Source organism: Numida meleagris, unplaced genomic scaffold (genome assembly GCF_002078875.1).
Source record: "Numida meleagris isolate 19003 breed g44 Domestic line unplaced genomic scaffold, NumMel1.0 unplaced_Scaffold208, whole genome shotgun sequence".
NCBI classification, from domain to species: domain Eukaryota; kingdom Metazoa; phylum Chordata; class Aves; order Galliformes; family Numididae; genus Numida; species Numida meleagris.
In genome coordinates this window covers 507,821-533,505 of record NW_018363880.1, presented here as the reverse complement: position 1 = coordinate 533,505, position 25,685 = coordinate 507,821, and the positions used below count along the sequence as shown (strand labels likewise).

Genomic DNA, 25,685 nt, shown 5'->3' with positions numbered 1-25,685 from the left:
AACATCTCCACATCCTTCTTGTGCTGGGGGCCCCAGGCCTAGGTACAGTACAGCAGGTAATGCCTCATGAAGGCAGAGTAAAGGGGGACAATCACTTCCCTTGCTCTGTTGGCCACCCTTCTTTTGATGCAGCCTGGGATACCATTGGACTTCTGGGCTGCAAACGCACACTGCTGGCTCATGTCTACCTTCTCATCTACAAAAATCCACAAGTCCTTCTCTGCCGGGCTGTTCTTAGTGAGTTCTTCTCCTAGTTTGTATACATATCTGGGATTACACTGACCAAAGTGTGACACTTTGCACTTAGCCTTATTGAATCTCATCAAGGTTCATGTGGGCCCACTTCTCAGGCTTAGCAGACTCAGACATGAAATGAGACAGACTAGATGACTATTTTTTCTATAGAAGACTGCAGATTTGACACTACACAGTGCACAGTGGGACACAAGGAATTATCTGCCTGAGAATAAAGCAAGAGATGCCACTGGGCTGCTGGGCTTATATCTGAGTGAGCACTCTGCTCATTTAAGGTTGAATTTTACCTTTCCACTGACACTGGAGAGGACTTTTCCCTGTAAGGTGATATATTTGAAACCAGTGTAAATGGACACGGCCCATTAGGTGTGAGTCTTTGTATATGAGGGTGATGAGGGCTCCTGTCTACTAAAATAAAAGCATGATCTTTGTAACACTAGCTGTTACCCGAACCATCTGTGTGTCAGCCATTATGTATAAAATATATCAGCACTTCTGTCTTACAGCGATGCTGAATACAGCAGAAGCTCATGGCTCAGAGATGTCTTTGACTTGCAGGACCTGAGAGCAGATCATGGCTCCCGTGGGACAGATAACCAGGGTGGGACAGTGATGTGAAGGGATGGGACTGTGCCAGATGTGCCTGCAGGGGGAAGAGAGCAGGTATGGAGGCCCTGTGTTTACAGAAGGGGTACAAAAGATTGTGAGTCAGTATCTCAGTCTTTCTCAAGTGTATTGGTTTTGAGCCTGTGAGGCTGAACATGTGAGGTGCGCATCAGCTCAGAAGTGTGAATTGCCTCCTTCCTGAATTTTTCCCCGGTTGGCCCAATTGGTAGACAGAGACAATGCCCTACCTCTTCTTCCCTTCATCCCTCCTTCCTTCCCTCCCTCTCGCTTTTCTTCCCTCCTTTCCTCACAGAACCACTGACTGGCTGACGTTGGCAGGTACCTGTGGGTCCATCTGGCCCAACCCCTTCTCAAGCAGGGACACCCAGAGCAGGGTGCCCAGGACCACGTCCAAGCAGCTTCTGAAAGTCTCCTACGAGGAGAACCCACAGCCTCCAGGGCTTCCCGTCCCTGCTTCCCTTCCTCCGTCCCAGTCTCTTGCTTTTCCCGTTTCAGTCAGTAGATGGCGGTGAGCTCCAGACCATGCTCCTGGAACCCCCGGGCTGTCTCTCAGGCACTCTGCAAGGAGAAATCCGTTGTGAAATGCAGAAGAAACATTTGGCAGATAGATCAGAGGAGGAGACAGTGCAAGAGTAGTAATCTGACAGGGAGAAGTGTTTGGGGAGATTTTCCTTGGTGAGTCAGAGCAACCTCACTGATGTTGACTGTGCATGTGCTCTGTCAAGCTGCAGGAGGGAGTTTTCATGGAATCATAGAATGGCCTGAGTTGAAAAGGACCTCAAAGATCATTGAGTTTCAACCCCCCTGCTGAGTGCAGGGTTGCCAACCACTAGACCAGGCTGCCCAGAGCCATGTCCAGCCTGGCCTTGAATATCTCCAGGGATGGGACATCCACAACTTCCTTGGGCAACCTGGTCCAGGGTGTCACCACCCTCTGAGTGAAAAACTTCCTCCTAATATCTACCCTAAATCTCCCCTGTCTCAGTTTAAAACCATTCCCCCTTGTCCTATCACTATCCACCCTTGTGAACAATCATTCCCCCTCCTGTTTATATGATCCCTTCAAGTACTGGAAGGCCACAGTGAGGTCTCCCCGGAGCTTTCTCTTCTCCAAACTAAACAAGCCCAGTTCCCTCGACCTTTCCTCATAGGAGAGGTGCTCCAGACCTCTGATCATCTTAGTGGCGCTCCTCTGAACTCGTTCCAAGAGCTCCACGACTTTCTTGTACTGGGGGCCCAAGGCCTGGACGCAGTACTCCAGATGGGGCCTCACAAGAGCCAAGTAGAGGGGGACCACCATCTCCCTCTCCCTGCTGGCCACTCCTCTTTTAATGCAACCCAGAACACAGCTGGCCTTCTGGGCTGCCAGCACACACTGCTGGCTCATGTCCAGGTTCTCATCCATCAGGACCTCCAATTCCTCTGCAGGGCTGCTCTCGAGGAGATCTTCCCCCATTTTTTATAAATACCTGGGATTGCCCCAGCCCAAGTGCAGTACCTTGCATTTGGCCTTGTTGAACCTCATTAGGTTCACATGGGCCCACTTCTCCAGACTGTCCATGGCTGATTAAAACAGATTCAGATCCAGAAAAGCTGCTGTTTAAGCAGGGACAGTCAACATAATTGTGTCAGAGATGTATGTAGTAAATATGTCATCTATGTCATTGCATTAGTCCTTCTGTTTTTAGTACCCTTGTAAAGTCCCCCAGGTATTTTAGAAAAGCTCACCCAATTCTGACTTCGCCAATGCAGCATAATCTTGGGCAGATTGCTTAATGTGGTAGGCTTTGGTTTGACCAGCCATAAAATAAAGTTGATAATAACCACGTGCCTATTGTCCCCAGGGCTATGGCACATATTATCTGTTTCACTCTTGACTTGAGAGCAGTTTATAAACACAAGGCTGACTGACTTTTTAAATGGTCTGATACTGATAGGACAAGGGGGGATGATTTTGAACTCAGAGGGGAGATTTAAATAAGGTATTAGGGTTAAATTCTTTACTCAGAGGTTGATGAGGCACTGGCACAGGCTGCCCAAAGAAGCTGTGGATCTCTAGAGGTGTTCAAGGCCAGGTTGGGTGGGGCTCTGCGCAGCCTGATCTAGTGGGTGGCAGCCCTGTCCACAGTAGGGGGTTGGAGCTAGGTAATCTTTAAGGTCCCCTCCAACCTAAGCCATTCTATAATTCTATTATTCTGTGATTCTATGACTCAAACAGTTAAACTGCAGCAGGAATGGGGATGTTATGCCCTGAGATAGACGTGCTCATTCAGGGTCCCTGTTCTTGCTCTCTTTGTTTTGAACTGCAGCTATGCCTGCTGATAAAGACAGCTGATAAATGTAGTTAGGGAAAAATGCTCTTTTTTATAAATGAGATGTGAAACCCAGGGTGACTATCTTTTGAGTAACTGAACGTACGTACTTTGCCTGTTGCACTGTTCTGACCCACACTGGAGACAGCTGTGCGCTCATTGATACCATTTTGTCAGCACAGCCCAGTCCCAAGGCAGCTTCACCACCACACATCCGTGGTGGTGACAGAATGAGGCAGAGGCAGGTGGGTTTCTGCGCCTGGCCCTGCCTGTGCTATCTGTGATATCTGTGGGGAACTGTGCCCACCGAGTGAGCCTGGGAATGGGCTATGCTGAAAGCAGCAGTGGAAGGCACTCAGATCCTGTTCTCCAGGCAGAAGACAATGTTTTTTTGTACGGTGACCGAGGAAATTGGCATAACATTTGAGCTTGGTTACCCAGAGAAGGGGGCTGAATACAACCCCACTTCTTCAAGGCCAAAGCCTTGCAGCCCTAGGAGAAGAAGGTCTAAATACTTTGTCGGTCTTCTGTATTAGAGATCACAGAGAAGTCTCCTATAGATGCCGCAGTATGTGGTCTGACTATAGCCCTTAATCCTGCTGTCTCTCAGCCACCTCTTTCTTAAGATATAGATAGGAATACTTGGCAGCAAGAATCTCTTATAGACTGATATTTTCTGGTACTTTGTAACTATAGTGACAAAATATGTAGGCAGAGCATTGTTATTTGCTATTAAATTTCCAGAGCTGGCTTTTTAAACAGGAGTTTGCATGTTTTGGAAACAGAATGAGGTAGAACTGGAAACAGAGGACGTGCTCAGTCTGGCTGTGGAGCAGGATAGGAAAAGAAGCTGCCTACAACTTGTCCTTCTGGCTATGGAGCCATGCTGATGGGCATCAAGCTTGGAAAGTCTGCAGCTGAGGATCAGTGACATTGGACAGCCTGTCAAAACAGAAATCCACCACCTGGGCAACTCACCTTTACAAAACAATGATGAATCGCAGCATCTTCTGGATCTGTAAGTTGGTGTTTCAGAACATGAGGAATACGTATGCCCATGGGCATTCTCCATGGGAAGGGTCACAGAAACTTTCATGTCCTGCAGTGGCTCTGTTATGGCCAACGGTGCTTTTGGGCTTCACCAAGTTGTACTATGCCATACAGAAGGTATGTAATAAGTGCCCTTAGCCTGTGGGCACCAAGTTCTTGACTTAAGGAGAGAAAGGATTTAATGTGGGTTTTAATGCCTCAAGTAGATTTCCCAGTAAGTCCAGGCATGAGATTTTCATACTGAAATTAGTTAGGTTGCTTTGTAAAAGTAGAAATCTGTAGATCTGTTTGCTGTTAAAGAGGGAAACAGAGAAGTTATGATGTAACTGCAACTTCTTTCATGGGATCTGGGAAGATAAGAATGTGTTTGGGAGGTGAAAAGTGGACATTCTTATGAGTGCAGAAAAAGAATTTTGCATTGTAAAGTCATGATATGAGAAGCATGGAAATGGAGAACATGTAGAGATATAAGTCTCAGAGACCAGGTGGGTGCAGTTACAAAGAAGATGTGGAGGAGTAATGTACTAGTGAGAAGGGGAAAGAAAAAAAAAGAAAGATCCTTGCATATACAACAGGTTATTCTTACTTTTATTTAACTCTTGCTTTTCATTTTTAGCTGTAAAATGAAGAAATGACAACAGTGGTCCAAAATAAAATTCCAGCTTATGCCATATTTCATCTTCCAACTGGAACAGCACTTGTTTTGTTCTGCATCTGATACAGAGGTCCCCAATATCTGCTTTGAAGCTGAGGGGTTCTTCTGTCCTATCTTGCTTTAACCATCTCTGTTGTTAACCAGAGGAGGAAAGTGCTTCCTCAGCCCAGACACTGAGCCTGATTCAGCCAGTGTCTTTAGGTGAAACTGCACCTGTGACTTCTAATAAGAGTTTGAAGATATGTGAATGTTCATGGCATAGTATATACAGGTATATCTGTGATACACGGTGTTCTAGCAAAAAGAAGAGATAGAAGAAAATGACTCCATATAGGGTTGACTGTGCTGTTGTTTGGTATTAAGCGTTGTTATTGTACTTTGAGAGTGAAAAAACATCTTGTTGCCTGGCGTTGGCTACTCCATCGAAGAGCTGGTGCCTGTTGACCAGGGTAAGATGAGTTTCTGTTATATGGCAGCTCTCTGTTAAATATTAACTTTTTGCTGCTGAGCTTGCAGGTCATTTTATTGTATCTGCAGCTCTCTTGACACACAAGGAGGATATTTATCCTGTGATGAGAATTTATTGCGTCTGCCTGTTTCACTGTTAACTTTTTGGTTGAAAACAGGCTTTCATCTAAATGTGTATTTTCAGTAAATGTCTGCTTTCCGCATAAAATAATTTTGGTAAAAAGCTAACATTTCTTAACTTTCATCCAAAATACTTTCATTTTTGTGACAGTCGTGTGAAAATATGTTCTCCTCAAGTTAACTTGAGGATTTTATATTGGAAACTTCCTGTTTTTCACACAGTTTCATAGCTAAGCAAAGCTGGTCATGTGTCAGGCCAATAAGAACAGAATATGGACAGTGAACTGTCTGTAAATACTCGTTATTTGGGAGGGGAGTCTTTAAGATAAGAAGTGTTTAATGCAAAAGCAGAAAACAACCATTTGGGGGGGGGGGGGGCATATGTTGTAAAAAAACATTATCCTGACCCCTCATCGCTCAGCTTCGAGGTCTGAAATATCTACTGCTATCCCCTCTTGCAGACACAAGGAGTAACAAAGCCAATGAACAGCCTGAAACCCTCTTTCTCAGGCACAGATCTGGGCTAATTGAACAGGGCAGAGCTTCCACCTTTAAGTAACCATGCACCTGCAGGGACACCCCCCAGACAGAAATGATTTCAGGGTGTTCTCTCCTGCACATGATGAATATCAAGGATTTTTTTCCCAAAAATAAGTAATATTGGCACGCTGATTCTGGCTGTATGAGAAAAGGAATGAATAGAGAGGGATTGTTTAGAAGAAAGAAGGATGAACAATGTCCTTCCAAAGTGCTTCCAGGCTCTGTACTCCTTTGTTATGAGAGATGGCTGAAGAGTGCCCACAGTCCAGGGCTGGAGTAGTATGGTCATCCAGCTCCCAGACTGACTCACACAACAGCCAAGGAGACGTGTTGAGACTAATCTGGTTTGCTGGGAAAGTGTGGAGGTATGAGCAACTTCTCTAGGACAAAGACAGGAATGTTTCAAGGAGAGTAGTAGGGCATACCACCAGCCCAAATTAGTTTCTTTAGCCATGTTGCCTGCCAAGGGTGGAGAGGATAGATTTGAAACAGGGTGAAAAACATCCTCAGCTGCCTGGAGAGAGATCAGATCAACTGGGCACCCCTAGGGATGTCAGGGCTCTGGATCAGCTCTGTATTTAGGGAGACAGCCTACTGCCTTGGCTTGAAGGGTGCTCATGGTGTGCGGGACAGCTGCCTGTGGCCCAGATGTGCTGCAGGAAGATTTCATGGCATGAGTGAGGGAACGGAGAGCACCCGGGAGCTGGATACCGCCTCTGAGAAATGGAAGCTGTAAGCTACAGACGCTGTTTGACCATGAGCACAGAGGCTGTGATAAGTGTAGCTACTGGTAAGCCTTTTATCATATGCTGTGCAGCATGCACTTGATCAATATATTGGGCAATGATTACTTTTTAGAGCTTCCAAGCAACCTTAGCTGCAAACTGTCGTTGTTTCCATCAAAAGAAGAAAAAATACTTATAGGATGAAAAGATGGGTCTACATGTATTTTGTTCTTTTCAGGTTAACAGATGCCACTCATCTCTCTGCAAAACCACTGTGAAAATAACTGCGTTCTACTGAAATGAAGCAACTCCAAACTAATCCCTGTGAAGAAAATTCCATCCTTTATTTATTTATTTATTTTGGTAGAAATGAATTCGCAAAAGAGTTTTAACCCTGAGTTTTCATAATGATAGAACAGGAGCTTTCTCCACCGTCCCAATTTTGAACTGCATCTGATGCAGGTTTATAGAGACAGGGGACTGTTATTAGAGCTGTGCAAATAATCTGCAACAAGTTATTGAATAGTATTCTTTAGCCTTTTTGCTGTTTGTAACTTATTTGTGAGCCTACCTGGATGTCTTGAATGTGTTTTTTGCTTGAAATCATTCTGACCATAATTTTTGTGAATAATCATTTATTTGTACCTAGCCTACGAGCATTTACATAATCAAAATGTGAATTGTTTGGGCTAGGCAATGACAGATTTCTGTTCCATGTTTACAGAAGTGTAGCTCTGAGATTTGTACCAAGAATTCTCACAGTTACCAGTGGTAAATTAACTTTCTGCAAACACAGAGATTAACATGAACATTTCTGGGAAATGTATGTTCATCAAATGTACAATATTCATGGAAAATAAAAAAAAGGGGGGAATGTAGTTAAAATAATATTTATTTGTAAAGCATTAAAAAGTATTTCCTGTGATCCTATTTATATCTAAATGAATGACTTGAGTTTCTAGAGTTTGCATTCAGGAACCTTAATTAAACCTAATTTTACTTTAATTTCTCCTCAAGCTGGGCACAGTCCCTCAGTCTTATGGCTCCAAAAGGGTATCTGCATTTTGTTACTTTCTGTGTAGCTGATGGATATTGTCTCTTCACACAAGAAGAAAAGGCTAAATAGGCTGGTGAAGGCCTCACATGGGAGCCCTTGGCAGCTCAGCTCAGCAGAGACTGCCACAGCTCCCTGGTATTCGGAAAAGTGCCTCGTTTCCTTGCCAATTCTCAAGACAAATGAAGGTAGCATTTGCAGCAGGAACCTAGTGCACCAGGGAAGCTCACCACCTACACAGAGGGCCAAGGCAAAGAGAAAGCAAATGTCTTACCCACGTGCCATAAGCACTGCCAGGGCCTGTAGAGATTCAAACAGATCATTTGGCAGCCAATTGGATTTTGTTACCAAGTTCCTTACCCTCCAAAAATTAGGATGCATTCAGTGCCTAGAGTGCTCTAAGTGCTGCCTTGTGGCACATACTTGGCCAGTAGCCTCCAAGCTGGGTGACTGACAGCATAGAGTTTACACAGCAAGGATGGGCTAGCTCTTGTGCTTGGTTTTACCTATAGCCCTTTGGTTACCAGTCATGGGTGGATGGTTTTGTGATGAGAACACTTTGGAGAATGAAGCACATAGACATCTTAAAGAAGAAATACTTGATACTAGGTACAGGCTAAGCATCTCCACCTCCTATTAGACTTTTGTTTTCAGTGGAGAATAAGCAGTATTTTGCAAACAAAACTGCACAATATAACATTTTTGATTAAGAAAAATATATTCTATTTCCTTAATACAGTTTTGTTATTTACATATCTTATTTTGAAAGAAAGGTACTACATAATTTTTTTTTCTGCAAAATTTCCCAGCTCTTGAACCTTCCAAAGAGCTATTCTCTGTGCTATTGTATGTAGGAAGACATTTCCACAGTCCTAGGTCTCTCTTGGCGCATCAAAACGCAATGTGGGCTGACAGCTTTCTGTATCTGCACCATGAAAACATGAGACAGCACAGCCCGCAGAACCAGGGCTGCCCTGTGCCTTGGATGTCAGAAGTTACCAAAGCAACAGAGTCTGCTAAAGTGATTCTTTCTGATGCCTTATAATCAGCAACAATTATAACTTTCTCAAATCAGTTTTACTAAAAGTTGTCATTGCTATCACATTACCTATGGGCTGTGTGGGAACTTAATAGAAAGTGGGAATCAGAAAATGGCAGTTAAATTTAAAGCAATGTGGATGAAAGAATTGACTTGGCATCAGGAGATAAAATGGGATGTGAACTTGGACGAATCACTTTATTTCCTTTCCCAAACTTTTCCTTTACCACTTAGACCATAAATATGCTGGGTTTCCTACCACAACTGAAGAAAAGAAGGGTAAACTTATTTTAAAGGGGAAGGGGAGGAAAATAATTCTGTTCTTTCTTTCACCCTTCCTGCTCCCGCCATCTGCATTTTGCGGGGCCCTTTCTGCCTCTTTCTATGCTCGGCATCCCCTGATGCCTCATTTCTCATGGACAAGTCCCACCAGTCAAAAGTGGAAGACAAACAGCAGAGTTGAGGGAGGACTAGAAGTTCTGCTACTACCCTTAGTGACTCTCTTTCCAGTTTTCTTCCCTCCTCTCTGAATTTTCCTGCTTTTTTTTCTGCTTTTAATTTCTGTCTTCTGGCTCTCACCCTCTTCCCTTGCAGGCATCAGAAAGATAAAAGAGAGAGAGCTGAGCAGAGGAGGTGGAGGGGAGTCATCTGAAGGAGAGAATATGCAGCTTGTGACTAGTCCAAACTGAAATGAGATTTGCATTGAAGGCAAAGATTTTTGTGGAAAATGAACACAAAATTAATTTTTTTTCTGATATATTTGGTATTTTTCAGAATGCATTGCCAGAATTTTTGCACTTTGGCTATTGAAAGGTTTTCACCAAATCTTGCCAACATCTAGAAGTTTTTTTTTCAAATCTCCAATTAAGGAAAAAAAAACCAAAAACATCATTAAAAAAAAAAATCTTTCACACATAGCTCTCTCCTTTTCCTGTTTCTTCTTCTTCTTCTTCTTTTTTTTTTTTTTTTTTCATTTCCTAAAAGCATTCAGGGTTTGTCACTAACTGGAGCCAAGATGATGAAAAAAAAAAAAAAAAAAAAAAAGCCTGTTTTATCCTCACGGTCACAGTGAAACCCACACAAAGGTGGCAATATCAATCATCATTAAAAAAAAAANTTTTTTTTTTTTTTTTGGTCAAAGAATCAGTTTTCCATTCACATGGACATAATACAGTCTTTTTGTTTCAGAAGCCACATTGCAAAAATGTTAAAAAAGAAGTCCAGAAATCGCTGATTTAATGTTTCACTCTTAGTAGTTTGTACTTTTTTCATTTCACTTTACCTTTTTTTGAGCTGCATTTGTTGGTAAGTATTTTATATGCCCCATGTGCTCCACAATTCTGCTCCAATGCTGTGCTGCATGGCTGAAGTGTAGCTAGCCAGAGTACGTTTTGTGATCGCCTCATTCCACAGTGAGCTAACAGCTGATGATACAGGTCTGTGTGTGTATCTACCCTGTGATCTATGCTGGCTGAGGAAAAATTTTTAGTATCAGTTGTTCCCAGCCAGTGACCATGCGTCATTTTGGCCTCTACAACCTGCGTGTATGAAGGACAATAGAGGGTTGGGATTGATATATCCTTGAAAAAGGAATGATGTGAAAGGTTGGCAGTGACTCTACAGACTACAAGAATGATGCTTAAGTTGTGTGCAGATTCCTCCTCTTCCTTTCTGCAGAGGAAAAGGATTTTATGCCATTTACTTACAACCTTCTTGTTTGACTTCTTTTCTTTTTTTTTCCCCTCTTTCTTTGTGTTTTGTTTTTAAGTGATATCAGGGCTTGTGTCTGTGTTTAAAAGAATTAAAAATAAAGAGAAGGCAATAAAGGGATGCAGTGTGGGGTTGTCTTATGAAAATGTTGAAAACGGCTGCAGAATACCCTTGGGCACAGCTTTTCTGTGAGGGAGATGGAAGATGAGGGCTCTTTATTTAAAGATAGCATTGAGTTGCACCTCAGACACTGTGCTGATACATAGCCCATCTGTCTGCATTTGCCTTACATAATGACATTGCAAGCTGTGCTGGACAGGCTTTCCTGGGCCATGTGCTGACAGCACTCAGCCTGATTTGGGTCTCTGGTCTCTACCTTAGCTTGAATAAATAGGGGTGAGAGACGTTCTTTGAAAAACACAAAGGACACTGGTTCTGAGGAATGCAAGGGCATTTTTCTCAGTGGTAGTCAAAGGGATTTATGCTAAGGAAGACCTCAGCTGCCAAACCTGGGTCCAGAAACCATGAGTATGCAGCAAGGATGGAGCAGAGGGCTCACTAGTGATGGATTTTTAATCAATGGTGATATTTAATGGTTGTGCTGTTGATCTAGGTTGAACTGCCAACAGCACAGTCCTTTTAATCCCAATTACTTAGGAAGAGTGATTGAATGGAGCTGAATAGAGCTTCACTCAGCTCTTAATGTGTTAAGTCACCTTCATTTCCATTATGGACAATTACACCAGTGTCAATTTTATTATAAAATATAACACAAAAATGAGCCAGCTGTTTGGCTGTAGTGTCCCATGACTTGACTGTGCCACCAGGAGGGTTAAACTCCACTCATTGGGCATGATGGAGACTTGGTCTGAGATGTACGCAGAATCTGGCAGCAGCATGAAAAGGGAGATAGTGATAGAACTGTCAGAGCGGATATCCGCCTGCTTCATTTTCATTAGTTTGGTCACAGTGGGACTACTCAGGCCAGGCTAAGGGATTTGACTACAGAATAGAGTTTGACTCTAATCCTTATTAAGAATGAGTTTCTTTCACACTGGGTACAGGACATCAAAACAGATTTTGCATGTATTCTCAAAATGTTCTCCATCCTTTTAAACTTAGTGTTTTGTGGCATTATCTGCAAATATATAAAAAAGAGGCTCTGGGTGTCTCTCTGCTCCAGTGACTCTGAAGAAGTGTTTCAACCCTGCCTGATTCCAGTGTACTCTTGCAACATAAGATATATGTTAATATGTTGATATATATAAGGTATGGAAAGATAGATTTTGATCTGAAGATCACAAACTTGTTTCTTGCCATTAGTCAGAAAGAGACAGAGACCTAGAGCAATGTTAGAACAAATGGACAGGATGGTCAAGACCAAGATGCTCAATAGTCCTTGTGGCTCCATCTCCAGACTTTCACTTCAGAGCCTGTCCCAGCATAAACATTCATCAAGTGAACAGACAGGAAGTGCCCAGCATGGGGAGAATCTGGTTTAGTGGCTCATATCGTACTCTTTCTACTGCATGGATTTACACCGGGACAGTAAGATTTGTTAACCATCCGATCAAGATTAATATTCACATTAGTATCTGTCAAGTGAGAATGAAGGAGTTCATTCAGGTGAGAAGCCATCACCACCCATCTCCAAAATGGCAAGTCTTTATCTAGATAAGTGTGTTTGATGGCTAGAGTTTATTTTGACTGAACTGCCAGATAGAAGGAGAACAACTCATCTCCTTCCTCACAAGAGCAGATACAAGGATTATATCAGTGTAGTTGAATGTGATGACAAACCAGAGGGCCAGGGAAGCAATAGTGATATAAGACATTTTTACATAGCAAAGGAAAAGGTGTGATTTCAGCATGTGCCAGCCTGAGAAACAAGAGCAGGGAAGAGACAAACACTGGGCTTTGTGTGTGGTTGTGGTGGGAGTAATCAGCAGCAGCACAGTGGTCTCTCAAAGTACTGTGTTCTGTGTGGCTGCCTGAACTAAAGGCCGCATGGCTCATCTTCACTGTTACTGTTATCTATAAACTAGCTAGATTAGGCTATGCAGACTGGATTTCATACGTTCACAGTCACATCTCCTGTACCATCAGTTTTCAACTGCAGATACAAGAAATCAAGTGCTGGAATCCTCTTTCTGAAGGCCACCTGGATCTTTTGATTGCACTTTGAGCTTAGTAGGACTGACATGAATACAGCAGGAAATTCTGTCTGTGCTTTAATTTATTGTCTTGTATTGCTATAAATCATAATAGGTAATAATGTTGCCCTTCTTTCCTATTTCCAGATTGCCCTAGCAATTTTTGTACATGTATTTGTTATTCAGATTTTTTTTCTGATTGATTTCCTGAGATAGCTCTTGTGCTTTTATCTTTCCCGGGAATTCATGCTGTATTTGACATCAGAGCTGTTTTCATTAGAGACGTAAGTCTTTTGTTTTCGCAGAATCAAATTTCCCATGCTACCATTTACAATTACAGATATGACACTTGCATTCTTTGACTGCTCTTCAACATCCACTTATCACTGGCTGTTTCAGCTGCTATTGAAACAACAGTGAAGTGCATCACCTGTGCATCTGGGACAAAACACTACTCACAGAAGCATGAATATACTTGCACAGACATTAAAACTGTGACTTTTTGTGAGGTTCCTTCCTTCCTCCCTTCCTCCCTTCCTTCCGTATAATTTCTACATATAGTCTGTATTCTGATTACCAAATTGACTTACACCAGAATGAAGGAAAAGTGAAGCCACCCATCATTTGTGTAATCATATCTGCATTTGATGGTGTGTGTCAGGGCATGTAGCATTACCATCGTACTTGCTATTTGTTCACAAGACACTAATGAGTCAGTTCCTAACCAGAATGGTCTGTACAGGCTCAGAGTAGACTGAAAGTTTTCTGCGCTAACAAGAAGAGGCAAAAAGAAATAATTAATCACAGGAGTGATCCTTCAGGAAGGGATACATGTAATATAGTCATTTAAGTCATGCCAGCTCAAGTTCAGCAGGACTAGTAAGGAACAAGATTAGCTGGATGTTTGGTCTCCATCTGGATTACAGAGACTTTTTAAGGGCATCCCAGGAGACTGTGTCCTTGCAGATGGAAAGAAGGAAAGAGGGTGCCTTACTTTCTAGGCCACTGTTCAAGAAAGGTGTAAAGAAAAAGGAAGGTGAAAGTAAAGGCAGGAAGGTGAACATGGACCAATTCTCCATTTTGCATTTTAAAATAAATTTTTGGCCACCAAGGCGATTTGGAGGAAGAAGAATCCTGAAAACATTCTCTGTGAATGGTTACTACATAAAGAGCCACAGGGAGAAGAGGAGGAGAAATGATTTGTTCCTTGATTGTAACTTGGCTTAGGCACTTAGGTGACATCTTTGGGCATGCAGAAAGCATTACTTGACTTTGGAATCAGGATCCAGCTGAGAAAAGGTTTTTCCAGGACACTGTTTTCAGAATTGGGTACCCAAGTTCCACTGGGGTGTCAATTGTTGTGGCTACAGACTCCTTGACCTCATCTGATGTAAGCACAACGTTTTGGTGAATGGTGCTCCAAGGTTAGCAGGGCATTTTCCATGATGAAGGGAGAGGCTGGGACAGAAAATGTCTTAATTGAAGAACTTTACCTGTTCTTCTGGGAGACTATATTTTAGTGGTGTAGTAAAGGGGAAAACTTCTGTCAAGCTAGAGCATTCACCATGAATGAAGCAATGGGCAGTGGAATAAGAATATCTGAATTCAAAAGCAAGCCAATGCATGCATGAAAATATATTTGGCAATTGTTTAGTGAAACAACAGAGCCATAATAGCATAGCATTAGGCAGAGGGCCAAGAGGCAAAAAAAAAATGTAAGTAGAGTTTGCTAATCTTTTCCACTGGCAGACACAGAAAAAGAGGGAGGAGTGAATTAGCACTCTGAAGAGACAGGCCTGGGAGCACAGGTCCCTCTAGGTTTGTGAACAGAACTCCTCTGTAATCCAAGTCCCAAATGCAAATAAGAAGGTTGTATGTATGTATACAGAGCAGGGGGATATAAAGAATATGTAGTAAGGAAGCATTCCTCTAGTTCAGGAACAGAAATTGAAGGATAATCGGAACTACAGGAGAGACCTGCTGGATATTTCTGCCTACAGACCTGTCCCTTTATAGGATCTCTTAGAGTGATGATGCCTGTGAACTTCTGGAGTGGTTGTGGGTGTACTCCGGCTCTTCTCCCTCCCTTCACAGCTTCCCCAATACTGACTGTATAAGTGAGATATCATCTGGGAGATGTTCTCTGAAGCACATTGAGATAAGAAGACTGGCCTCGAGCCCGCTGGGAACCTGCAGCAGAACCAGTCAGCAACTGGGCCTGGATTTGCTGCCTCTCTTCATATGTTGTTCAGAGGCCTATTTTCTGCAATCCCTCTGTGTTTTTGGAAAGAAAATCCCCTGAGCACATTCTGCCTATTCTGCTGCTGTTGCTGCTGTTGCCTGCATGGTGCACCTGAGCTCTTTGCTGATGACAGAAGATTTCTGGCACTGGGGAAGCTGGTGGGCCCACTGCTTCTGTAGAAACATATTTAGCAGCTTGTGCTTACAAAGTAGCAGAGCTCCTCTTTTCTTCCAGATCACAAGCTTTTCACAGGAGTGTCAATGCATTGGTGGGAATTTTAGCAGAGTGGTCATTTGTCTCCTTTCTGATGTTTGTGAGTCAGATACTTTTAAACCCACTTTCTGATCCTTGTCACAGTGAGAATAATCTTGACTGAAACACAACTGTACTGCAGAAAAGAACAGGCCATGGGGACTTTTTGAAATTCTGCACTGAATCATAGAATCATAGAATGTCTTGAGATGTAAGGGACCCCAAGGATCATCAAGTTCCAAGCCCCCTGCCATGGCAGGGCCACCAACCTCCAGATCTGGTACTAGACCAGGTTGCCCATGGCCCCATCCAACCTGGTCTTGAATGTCTTGAACACCTGCAGGGACAGAGCATCTACAGCCTCTCTGGGCAGGCTGTTCCAGCACCTCCCCACTCCCTCTGTGAAGAACTTCCCCCTGACATCCAATCTAGACCTTCCCTCCTTGAGCTTAAAACCATTCCCCCTTGTCCTATCATTATCTACCAGAGTAAAAAGTTGATTCCTCTCCTTTGAATGAAACAATCTTCACATTGTGTTGTTAATGTTTTTTCTTGACCCTGAAGCATGGTAACTCACCTCTCTGAGCTGCACTTTTCAGCATCTTAACTGGACTTAAAGCCTTTTGAGGCTGCCTTCTGAGGCAGACTCTATTTTGGATTGGACATGCTTTAGCCAAAACTCAAGACTTGAATACCTTGTATCTAAGTATTGAACAAAGGAGTCTTGGAACACATAATGTCCACACGAATATAACTTCAAACAAAATAAAAAAAAATAAAAAATCAAGGGTGACAAATGATAAACCTGCTAATATTTGCCTGACAGAAAGAAATGAAAGTGCATCTTAAAGATGACATACAGAGCAAATGGTTGTTTCACACAAAAAAATGCCAGTATTTCACCAGCACTCTCTAAATTGCAGTCTACCATTCTTCTTTTCTGTGAAACTGTATGTGAGTATCTAAACTAAAAAAAAGGAAAATAAATGCTCAAGGGAGAACTTCCTCACCTAGCATAAATGCAAAACCTGTGAAGCTAATATTATTAGCACACCAGGGTCAGTAACTTCCCATTCACATATATATACATTTCTTTTCTGCAGAATGTTTTGTATCACAAAGTTAACCTCTCACCTACATAAGAGTTAAGAAAATGGGTGACTGTGTAACAAATTTCTGTGTGTTCATCCCATTTAAAGCCGAACGGTACTCTGCATCATTTCTGATGTATGAAAGCGAGGTGTCGTTTCTTAGGACAAACAAGGTCAGATCCTCTCTGCTGAGATATTTTGTCACAGTTTGGTGAAGGTCTGAGCACAGATTTTTACATGTTCTTTTTAATTTCTCTTTTGCGTGCCTGAAGACTTCATGTTTTGCTCATGTGGTTGTGGGGTCTGAACCGAATTCCTTCTCTAGTTCAGTGATGGTGCACTGTAGCAAACTAGGTAGATGAGCATGCAACACCTTTGCACTTTCTTGATTTGGGAGTGGACTTTGGAGTCATGCTGGGACCATGCAAGATAGCTGAAACCCCCTTGACCTCCACCAAGCCTCTTCCATTCCTCCTTCGGCCAGTGAGTTGGTGGTGTAGGATCAGTATTGAGTCATCCATTTTGGACTGGGGGCTCTGCAGCCCATGCTTGCCTACAGACTTGCGCTGCAGGAGCCTGGAGATTGGTCCTGTGAATTTAAGAAATTGAACTTGTTTATTAGTGCTTTAAAAAATACTGAAGGAACATAAGACCTTGGGCTGACCTCTATGCACAAGTTCTGCTGTTTGCAGTGAGTACAGAAGGTTGCTTGGAGGGAGATCAAGGAGCAAGACCCCCAGCTGATTGCTTTTGTGGCTTGTGACCGAATCCCACTAAAAACAACTGTGATTTATTTCAACTGCATAACAATATTACAAAGCAATAAAAATAAAGGCTATATATAAAATAATGGCTTTACAAACCTGCTGGCGCCTGAGTGAAGACTCTTTCTCTCAGTGTGGGGAGAGACTTTAAATACCATGAGAGAGTCCGATGTACCACCAGGTTATGCTACACTATTCGTTTCCATTAGGCAAGTCATTTTTTCCTTTCCTTGGCCATTGCAACTTTGTTATGCTAATAAACACACTTATGTGATGGGACCTAATCTAAACAAAGATTGACACTGGACACATCCAGAATGGAACATCTGTGTCTCATCACAGCCAGAGGTCTCTTCTCTCACCCTCTCATCTTTACAACATATCAGTACTCTTCGGCAGGGCTTTCTTCAAGTCTCAAACATTTGTTTGTTATTTCCATCATTGTTATTTATTTATTTCTTTATTATTAGTTGTAGTTTATTAGTTTTTTTAATTAGTTTGTAAAAGACAGACAATCTCTGTTCAGAAGAGAAGGGAAAGGAATTTCAAGTGTACGGAAAACTGGAGAAAAACAATGTGGAGAAGAGGAATTATGGTTGTGGGATAGAAATCATTTGTTGACATCCTCCTTCTCAAAAGATTCAGAACTGTCTTATAAACCGATTAGGGATCACTATTCTGTAAACTACAGTGCTGTGAACTATGGGGAAATACAGAATGGTTGTGGCTGCCCTATCACTGCACAGTACGGGGACTGTTGGTGGTTGCTGCCCCAAACACAAGTTCAGCAGGGGAAGGCTGAGCACATCGATCAATTGCTCAGAGTTTCAAAAGCCTGTTTCTGTGAAAAGCGCAATGGAACATGCTGTTGAGATCTCAGCTTTTTGTCTTTGCTATTTATTATTATTATTATTATTTTAGTCCCCATCTGGAGCACTGCATCCAGGCCTGGGCCCCCAACTCAAGAATGATGTGGAGCTGTTGGACTGGGTCCAGAGGAGAGCCATGAAGATGATCAGAGGGCTGGAGCGCCTCTCCTATGAAGAAAGGTTGATAGAGCTGGGCTTGTTCAGCCTGGGGAAGACTCCAGGGAGATCTCACTGCAGCCACTCAGAACTTGAAGGCAGTTTATAAGCAGGAGGAGGACTGACTTTTACATGGTCTGATAGTGATAGGACAAGGGGGAATGGTTTTAAACTAAAAGGAGGGAGATTTAGGCCAGATACTGGGGAGAAATTGTTTATTCAGAAGGCGGTGAGACATTGGAATGGGCTACCCAGAGAAACTGTGAATGCCTCATCCCTGTAGGTGTTCAAAGACAGGTTGGAAGGGACCCTGGTCAGCCTGATCTAGTGGCTGGCAACCCTGCCCACAGCAGGGGTGTTGGAACAGGATGGTCTTTAAGATCCCTTCCAAACTAAGCCATTCCATGGTTCTATGTTTTGGAATAGTCTGGAAGTTGCTATGAAGCAGCAAAAATCAAATGAGCTGCTTTTCCTCATACATACTGTCAAGTGCTGGTTTGCTATGAAAAAAACTGGAGTTGCATGCAATTTATTCTCACACACCCCTAGGCCCACATTTAGCAATACACAATAACCTGCTCTCGTTGCTGGATTTGCTGCTCAGCTGGCCTCCCTTGTGACTGTCCAGGGGCAAATGGAGATGACAATGGGGAGTGCCTGTTGTTGGAGAAGAGTGCCTGAGGGTGGTGATGCCTGAATAAAGTGGCCCCTGCTTGAATATTGCTACGCGGGGGGTTTGGTTCATCTTCGACTCAGCGACAGTTTCCTGCATACCAAGATACCAGCAACATTTTCTGTAGCGCTTGTTTTTTTTTATGATGATTTTCTGTCTAAGGTTCAAACAATGTTGATGCTGATAAATTATTCACAGAGGGAATGTATACACACAGCATCCTCCCACCCGAGGCTGTACTGCTGCATGAATCCCAACCTGATGGAGGGGTGGTGGAATGGACCACAGTGCAGGGAAAGCAGCAAGAGCTTTGCAGACCAGTAATCTGGATAGGACTGGGGGTAAAGCCTCATGGCAGGCAGCCAGTGCTGACTCCTAATAGACCCAAAGTGTTTACTGGATCTGTGTGTTTAATAGAGACATCATGTTCTCTGCCCTGATTTCTTATGGCAGCCTACTATTAAATTCACCCCAGATATTAGCACAATGACAATTTAATAACATATTGCATAATTATTACAAACTATCTAGAACACTATAGACATACATATTACACTATACAGAATTAACGTATTATTTTAGAAAAGCTTCCTTTGCCATTCTCCAGTAATATTGGTCTTGGTAAAAGTATAAATGGCAATTATGAATGCATTTTAAAGCAAAATATTTGATGCTTGCTTTATTCTTCACACGAGTGAGGAGGAAAATGAGGAGGAGGGGAAGAAGGAGAAAAAAGGAGAAGGAGAAGGAAAGAGAAGGAGAGCACAGTGCTTTTCCCTTCCACTTTGCATTTAATTTAAATTGCAAATCTAGCCAGTTCTGTGATGAAAATACAAACTCTGACAGCCGTTGTGTGTGACTCAAAGGTCTTGGATGGATAGATGCAGGGCCTAACCTTTAATCTGCCTCACTTGCTCCTCCAGGATATTTTTCAAAAGCTGTTTTTCTGCACTCTAATATCCTGCCAGTCATAATTTGTATTTCTGAACTCATGAAAGAACCGTTTCCTGTCTCCACTGAAAAAAGAGAGGAAAAAGTATTTAAAGTCAGAACTAGATTTTCTATTAAAGCCTACTATGGGAAACAAAAGCCACAGGCTTTTGTTTTTTGTTTTTTTTTCCACCACAGGCTTGGCTCCGTGACACTGACTGCAGGCAGGAAGTGTTAACAAGTTGTGCTCAGGGCTACACTCCCCTTTCTATCAAAGCACCAGCCTGCACGCTCACACCGTGAGGCGATTGGTGACCCATGACGGAGCTCACCAGCACAGCCCTATATCACAGGCCCACCCCTTGTGTGGGCCTGAAGCCCCATGGCCAGAAGTTAATTGTTGATATGAAGGCCTCGCCTTGGCACTGATGTGGGACAGGTCTGTGTGGGGGGGAGGACCCACAGGGATCAGTGGTGGGCATTTTGGGTTCCTGCTAAGCCTCCAGAACCTTTGGGAGGTGTCTGGTGCTGCTGGGGGAGGGTTTGTGGCTGGGAATTCAGTGGCAGGGCCGTGTTTAGAGGTGCTGTTTTATGTGTAGCAGCTTCCCCCCACCACTCTAATCTCTATTACGTATCTACAGACAAAACAGCTCCTTGGCATTGTGTTGCGGATGTCTGCAACTTTTGCCAGGACATTGACCAGAGGCCAGGAACTTGGGTGGAGGCAGGAGCCAGAAGGTCATCTGGGGTTGCTGTTCTTTGTTAGAGCCAAATAACTTTGTGAATGTATTAAGTCCCTTTCCATGCACTGATTTTCTCTTTTTTTTTTAAAAAAATACCTTCAGTTGTCTCCTTTTTTTTTTCTTTCTAGGCTGGATTCATGTACAAATATGCGAGGCAGAGCAGTCTGCTCACTTACATTTAGCATGAAACCCTGTGTCTGAGGACTTTTTTGAGGAAAATGAATGAAATACTCCCTCCAAAGGTCTGTCCTCTAACAGCAAGACTTTGGTTTCTTTGCCACTTCCTCTCTTTCAGTGCTGACTGATCAGGTGCTTACCTTCACAAAACTATCAGACAATTTCGTTATTGTTCCCTAAGAGGAGAAATTAAAAAATAAAGATGCAAAGTGGCTGAAACAAATTGTAGTATCTGGAATGGAAGACCTGCTGCTGGATCCTGCAACACTGCTGAGCAGCAGTCCTCATGCTGCCGGAGCCAGCGGGAACTGAAAAAAACACAAGAAATATCTGCATTTTGTACAGCTGATGTTACTGAAGAAGTTCCACTGGTGTATGGATGCATCTACCTGTAAGATGACCAAGTTTAATGTATATTATTGAGCCATTACTGTGGATCCCCTTCATAAAATAGATTGCTGATGAAAGTAGACATCTAAATGATGATTTCTTCCTGTGTCAAACTACAGCAAAATAATTACAGGCTTACATAGAGACAGTAAATAATGTGGTTTCAAGAAAATCATGTTTCATTCTTTTTTTTTTGACCCTATGGCAAGAGCATGGCTGGGTGAACATGTGGAGTTCAGGGACTCATTGCAAAGCCTCCTATTCTAGCATCAGTCTGACACTGCTGTGGCTGTAGACAAGTGTTTTCCTCCTTTTTTAATTCAAATATTCTTGTGCCCATGAACATGTACTACACATTGAATTCCACCTATCCCCTACTCCCCTCCTTGGGATGTGACAGTCATGGGAGATGTGTTGTTGCAGTTGATATTGGGCAGCTTTTTTGGTGCAAGGTCCCTCTTGCAGGAAGATCTTGGTGTCATGTCCAAAAAGCAATGGACACATTGAGTTAGCCAGCTGCTCCTCTGGTTCATCCTCAGAGCAGGATTGCTTTGTTTTGGGCAAAAAAGTCCTAACACGTAAGATGCAAATATATATCTCTGTATTTATATATAGACACATATACATAACAAAGAATAATATATACATTAACACCGTATTATTTATTACCTAATACATCTGTTTTATTCATACGTATTTGCTTTTCCCTGGAGTCTCACTGGATGAGAGGTATTGTAACACAAAGTAATATTTGCACAGCTCTGTTTATCCAGACCGGTATCATTTTCCAGAGACATTATCTAATTCTAGCATCTGAGAGACTCTTAGAATAAGATTTCATGATAACCATGTATACCAAAGGGAGGAAGATTGTGGAAAGGTAGAAAGGATGATCTTGATTTGCAGCAGGCAAGCTAAAAATTCCCCATAGTATCTCAGTCCTACATCTCAGCCTCTTTATGCTGCTTCACTGATCAGTATGGCATCTTTATTTTTTTCTTTTAAATGCAAGACAAATTATTTAGCCACAAGTATTCAAACTGCTTTTAATCTGAGTCAAGAAAAGTGCTGTACTGCTTGGCTGTCTTTAAAGTCAAATATTGTAGTAACGCTGCAAATGGTGTATTGATCAAAGGATGAGCTGCAGCTTAACATAGCTACCTTGCTTCAACGTTCTTGACTTACAGCTCCCAGGCCCCCTTACCATCAGAGGCAGAGGGAGGCCCTTTTGCAGTGGCAAAATCACTGCAGCCCCCAGCCCCATTTTGACTGCAGCTGTGGCTTGGTGAGTCTGCTCCTCTTGGGCAGCCTGGCAAAAACATGTCTGCTGCACTCTTGATAACGCTAGTTGAAAATTGAGGTGAGTATTTAAATAACCTTTCTGTAGTTTAAGAAAAGGACAATTTCACTGCAGCTGTGCTACCGAGGGACCCAGCCAAGCTCTGTGTCACAACAAGCTGGTGGGAGAAAGACGAATCACTCATTCCTAGTTCCCTGCTTCCATTGACATACCAGATTATGTGTCTTGTAGTTTCTGGCTGCATGAAGAATTCAACATGTGTCTGGTAAAATCAGAAAGATTGGTCACCCTGGGTAAGAAAATTTTATTAACATGCATTTGGGTGTACTTTTTCTGTGAAAACAGACACACACATGCACAGAGATGCACATACACATATTGGAAAGAACAGGGGTACATGGTCTCCATTAGTCCATGTAAACAAATACAGGATTCAGATGATTCAAAATAATAATAACCTTAATTTCTGTATCACAGAGTTTTAAAGAGATTTCATTAATCAACATACTTCCTGGCCCAGCTCCAGCTCCAAGGACATATCTGAGTAAGGGATTTAAAAATATCCACAGTAAAGTTTTCTGCTCAATATACTGTTATAATTTTGAAGTGTAAAATTGCCTGACTCATTAAAACCAGAAGCAAGTGCTATGCGTCACCTGGATCCTATGAGTTTCTCTTTCTCAGTGGGCTCATGAGAGTGTTCCTTCACTTTCTTTAAGCCACAGACCAGCTAACTTTTTAGGAAAAAGAACCTTAAATCAATTATATTGCTGCTGCCACAGTAGTTTCATTTACAACAGCTAAACACCAGACACATCCATACATTCTTATTTTCTCCATTTCGTCTCCTTACTGCTACGGTGTGAGAATATGTATGGCTTTTGATTTTTAATAATGTTTATAACCGGTATGTGAATGATTGTCTGAAGTTTTATGGACCACTAGATGTCCTCAGCCAGTGCTGAAAAACACTTGTGCAGCATGCTCCTCTCTCTTTGTGAGCTTATCTTGGCCATCAGCATTGCAGGATGAACTACTCTTTGACCTCTTGCAAGTATAATTGCAAGGAAGAAATGTCACGTTTGTACGAGGTCAGGGAAAATATTTATTTAGCAGGTGCATACTTGTTGTTTTTATCTTCCGATCGGGGCAGCACAGCACTCTGGAATGTATTTTGTATTTATGGAGGGGATTAATGGGCAGAATAAAGGTTATTGTCCTATAAACACAGCTGATCACATGCATCTGCCATTTCTCAGTGCCTCCTTATAAGAGATGGGACGGGATTGGAAAAAATAATCTGAAATAGAGGCCTAGAATGAAGCCTTTAAATCTATATTTAGTTACTGAGATGATTTCTTCAGAAGCGCTGCTCCTAAATAACTCTTACAGGTCAGCAGAAGTCATTGTAATAAAAATCTGTGTATGTGTGCCATGTATCATAAATCACTTCATCTGTGATTGACTTCTGGGCAAAACTGTGGCAGATGTTTAATATATTATTTCACAGCAGCTCCCTGCAGAAGATTTCAGCAGGCCAGGAAGAATACCATGAATCTGCAAGAAGGTTTTAGTTAGGGAAGATGTAATTACCAAAGCTGGATGGTGTCCAGGACACTGGGGCAAAATCTCCTGCTTTTGCAAATTTGAATTTAACAGCTTTAAACACCTGATAGTCATGTTTGTTTTTTTTTTTATTGCCAAGGAAACAGATTGCTCAATCTAAAACAAGCAGCATTTCCTAAGCAAAAATAAATAAATAAATAAATAAATAAATAAATAAATAAATAAATAAATAAATAAAAATAAAGAAAAAAAAATATGTTTTCTCCTGTGACACCTTAGTGGGAAACCACGAAACATTCACCACAGAAACACACTTTCTGGGCTGCAGGTCAGCTTAGCTTACAGTATTGCACAGCCTGTGCCAACGTTTTGTATTTGGAATTGATCAATTTTAAAAAGTGGAACTGCACAGGCAGACCAGTGTATGGAGTCCAAGTGCAGAAACAAAACAAGAGGAACCTATCTGCAAAGAAGACAATTAAGCGTCTTTTGCTATTAAAGTATGTATATGCACCAGCAGTTATTGATGACCTTGCAAATATCTACAACCAACAATCAAATGGTTCAGCACACCAACTTTTTAGGTTTAATTTAATTTAAATGACAGTATTACAACAAAATAAGCAGAGGAAAACAGATATCTGAAAACAAGTACCTTGTTTAACACATATCCTTTCAATCTCCAGAGGAATTTTGTTGACTTGGGCTACCCATTAAATTTGCCACATGAATGGAGCAAATAATCTCCCACAGCAGTTCACAAGCTTTGGAATAAGTCAGTCCCAATTCTTCTAGGGTGGAGGGTGATGAGGTAGATGATTTCTTAGGTTCCCTTACAGGTCAACATTTCTGTGACATTAAGGCACATCTCCGGAGCCTGTTAACAAGAATAGGAAAGATAATGGTGGAATAATGAAACACCTGCTGGATCACATTCTCCAGGAAAGCAATGTTATCTCCAAAGGGATACTTACCAGCAGTCTGCACGGGAGCTTCTTTAAGTAGAAGGAAGCTGTACGTCATCATCCTGAAAAAGAGTTTCAGTGCAGAGGAATTCTTTTCTTGGCTATCCTGCCCAAATGAAATAACTTTCTCCAGTTGCTACTGACAGAAATTTGTTAAAGTGATGCATACCTGAGTTTATATCTGTACTTGAACAAAACATAAAGCAAGTGTAAGGGCTCTTCTGGGAGATGTTCTGTCCCATTTTCAGCTAAGGTTGTGTTGCATGTGGGATGTATATATCTCAGCTAGAAAAAAATCTGAACTTTGTATTTCCCAAATGTACATGCTGGTCACATCATGGTACCATGGGAGCTAGACTGTGGATGTTGAGTACTAGATGGTTCCAAATCACACACACAGATCATACTTAAAACAGGAGAAGGAAAGGGCCTAAGTAGGTATGCTTGTACCTCCTTACCAGTATGCCAAGGTTCCAATGCACCATGGACTCCTGATGTGGTCTCTCCTCTGCTGTGCAGCCCCTACACAGCTGCATAAGACCTTAAAACAGTGCTGCTATCATTTCCTTAATGCTCTGATTCCTTATGTTTCAGAACATATCTCCTTGCCTCTAATTATGAGAGAGTACTGCTGTGAGGTTTGATGGAAAGCCATGCACCCATGCTGCTTATCCAATTCACAGGTCAGCAAAGAGGATCTGACCTACTTTGATACGGAATTACACTTGGTATGTCCAATGTGTTGACTGTGCCATTGTGAAGCAGACCAAAGCTTCTGTGTATTGCTTGTTTGATCAGGTCTGCTGCCTCAGTTGAAGAATGGGAATGTGCTAGGCATCCATTGTACAAAAAAAAATAT

The 25,685-nt window shown here is 42.2% G+C and overlaps 2 long non-coding RNA genes across 2 annotated transcripts; both read left to right on the top strand.

The window, feature by feature from the left end:
• Positions 1-486: 486 nt before the first annotated feature.
• On the top strand, positions 487-7,682 carry LOC110390813. Its single transcript, XR_002433893.1, has 2 exons — positions 487-918; positions 3,980-7,682. It is a non-coding gene; the product is annotated as an uncharacterized LOC110390813 (long non-coding RNA).
• Positions 7,683-15,619: 7,937 nt separating this feature from the next.
• On the top strand, positions 15,620-21,167 carry LOC110390814. Its single transcript, XR_002433894.1, has 2 exons — positions 15,620-20,124; positions 20,557-21,167. It is a non-coding gene; the product is annotated as an uncharacterized LOC110390814 (long non-coding RNA).
• Positions 21,168-25,685: the final 4,518 nt, after the last annotated feature.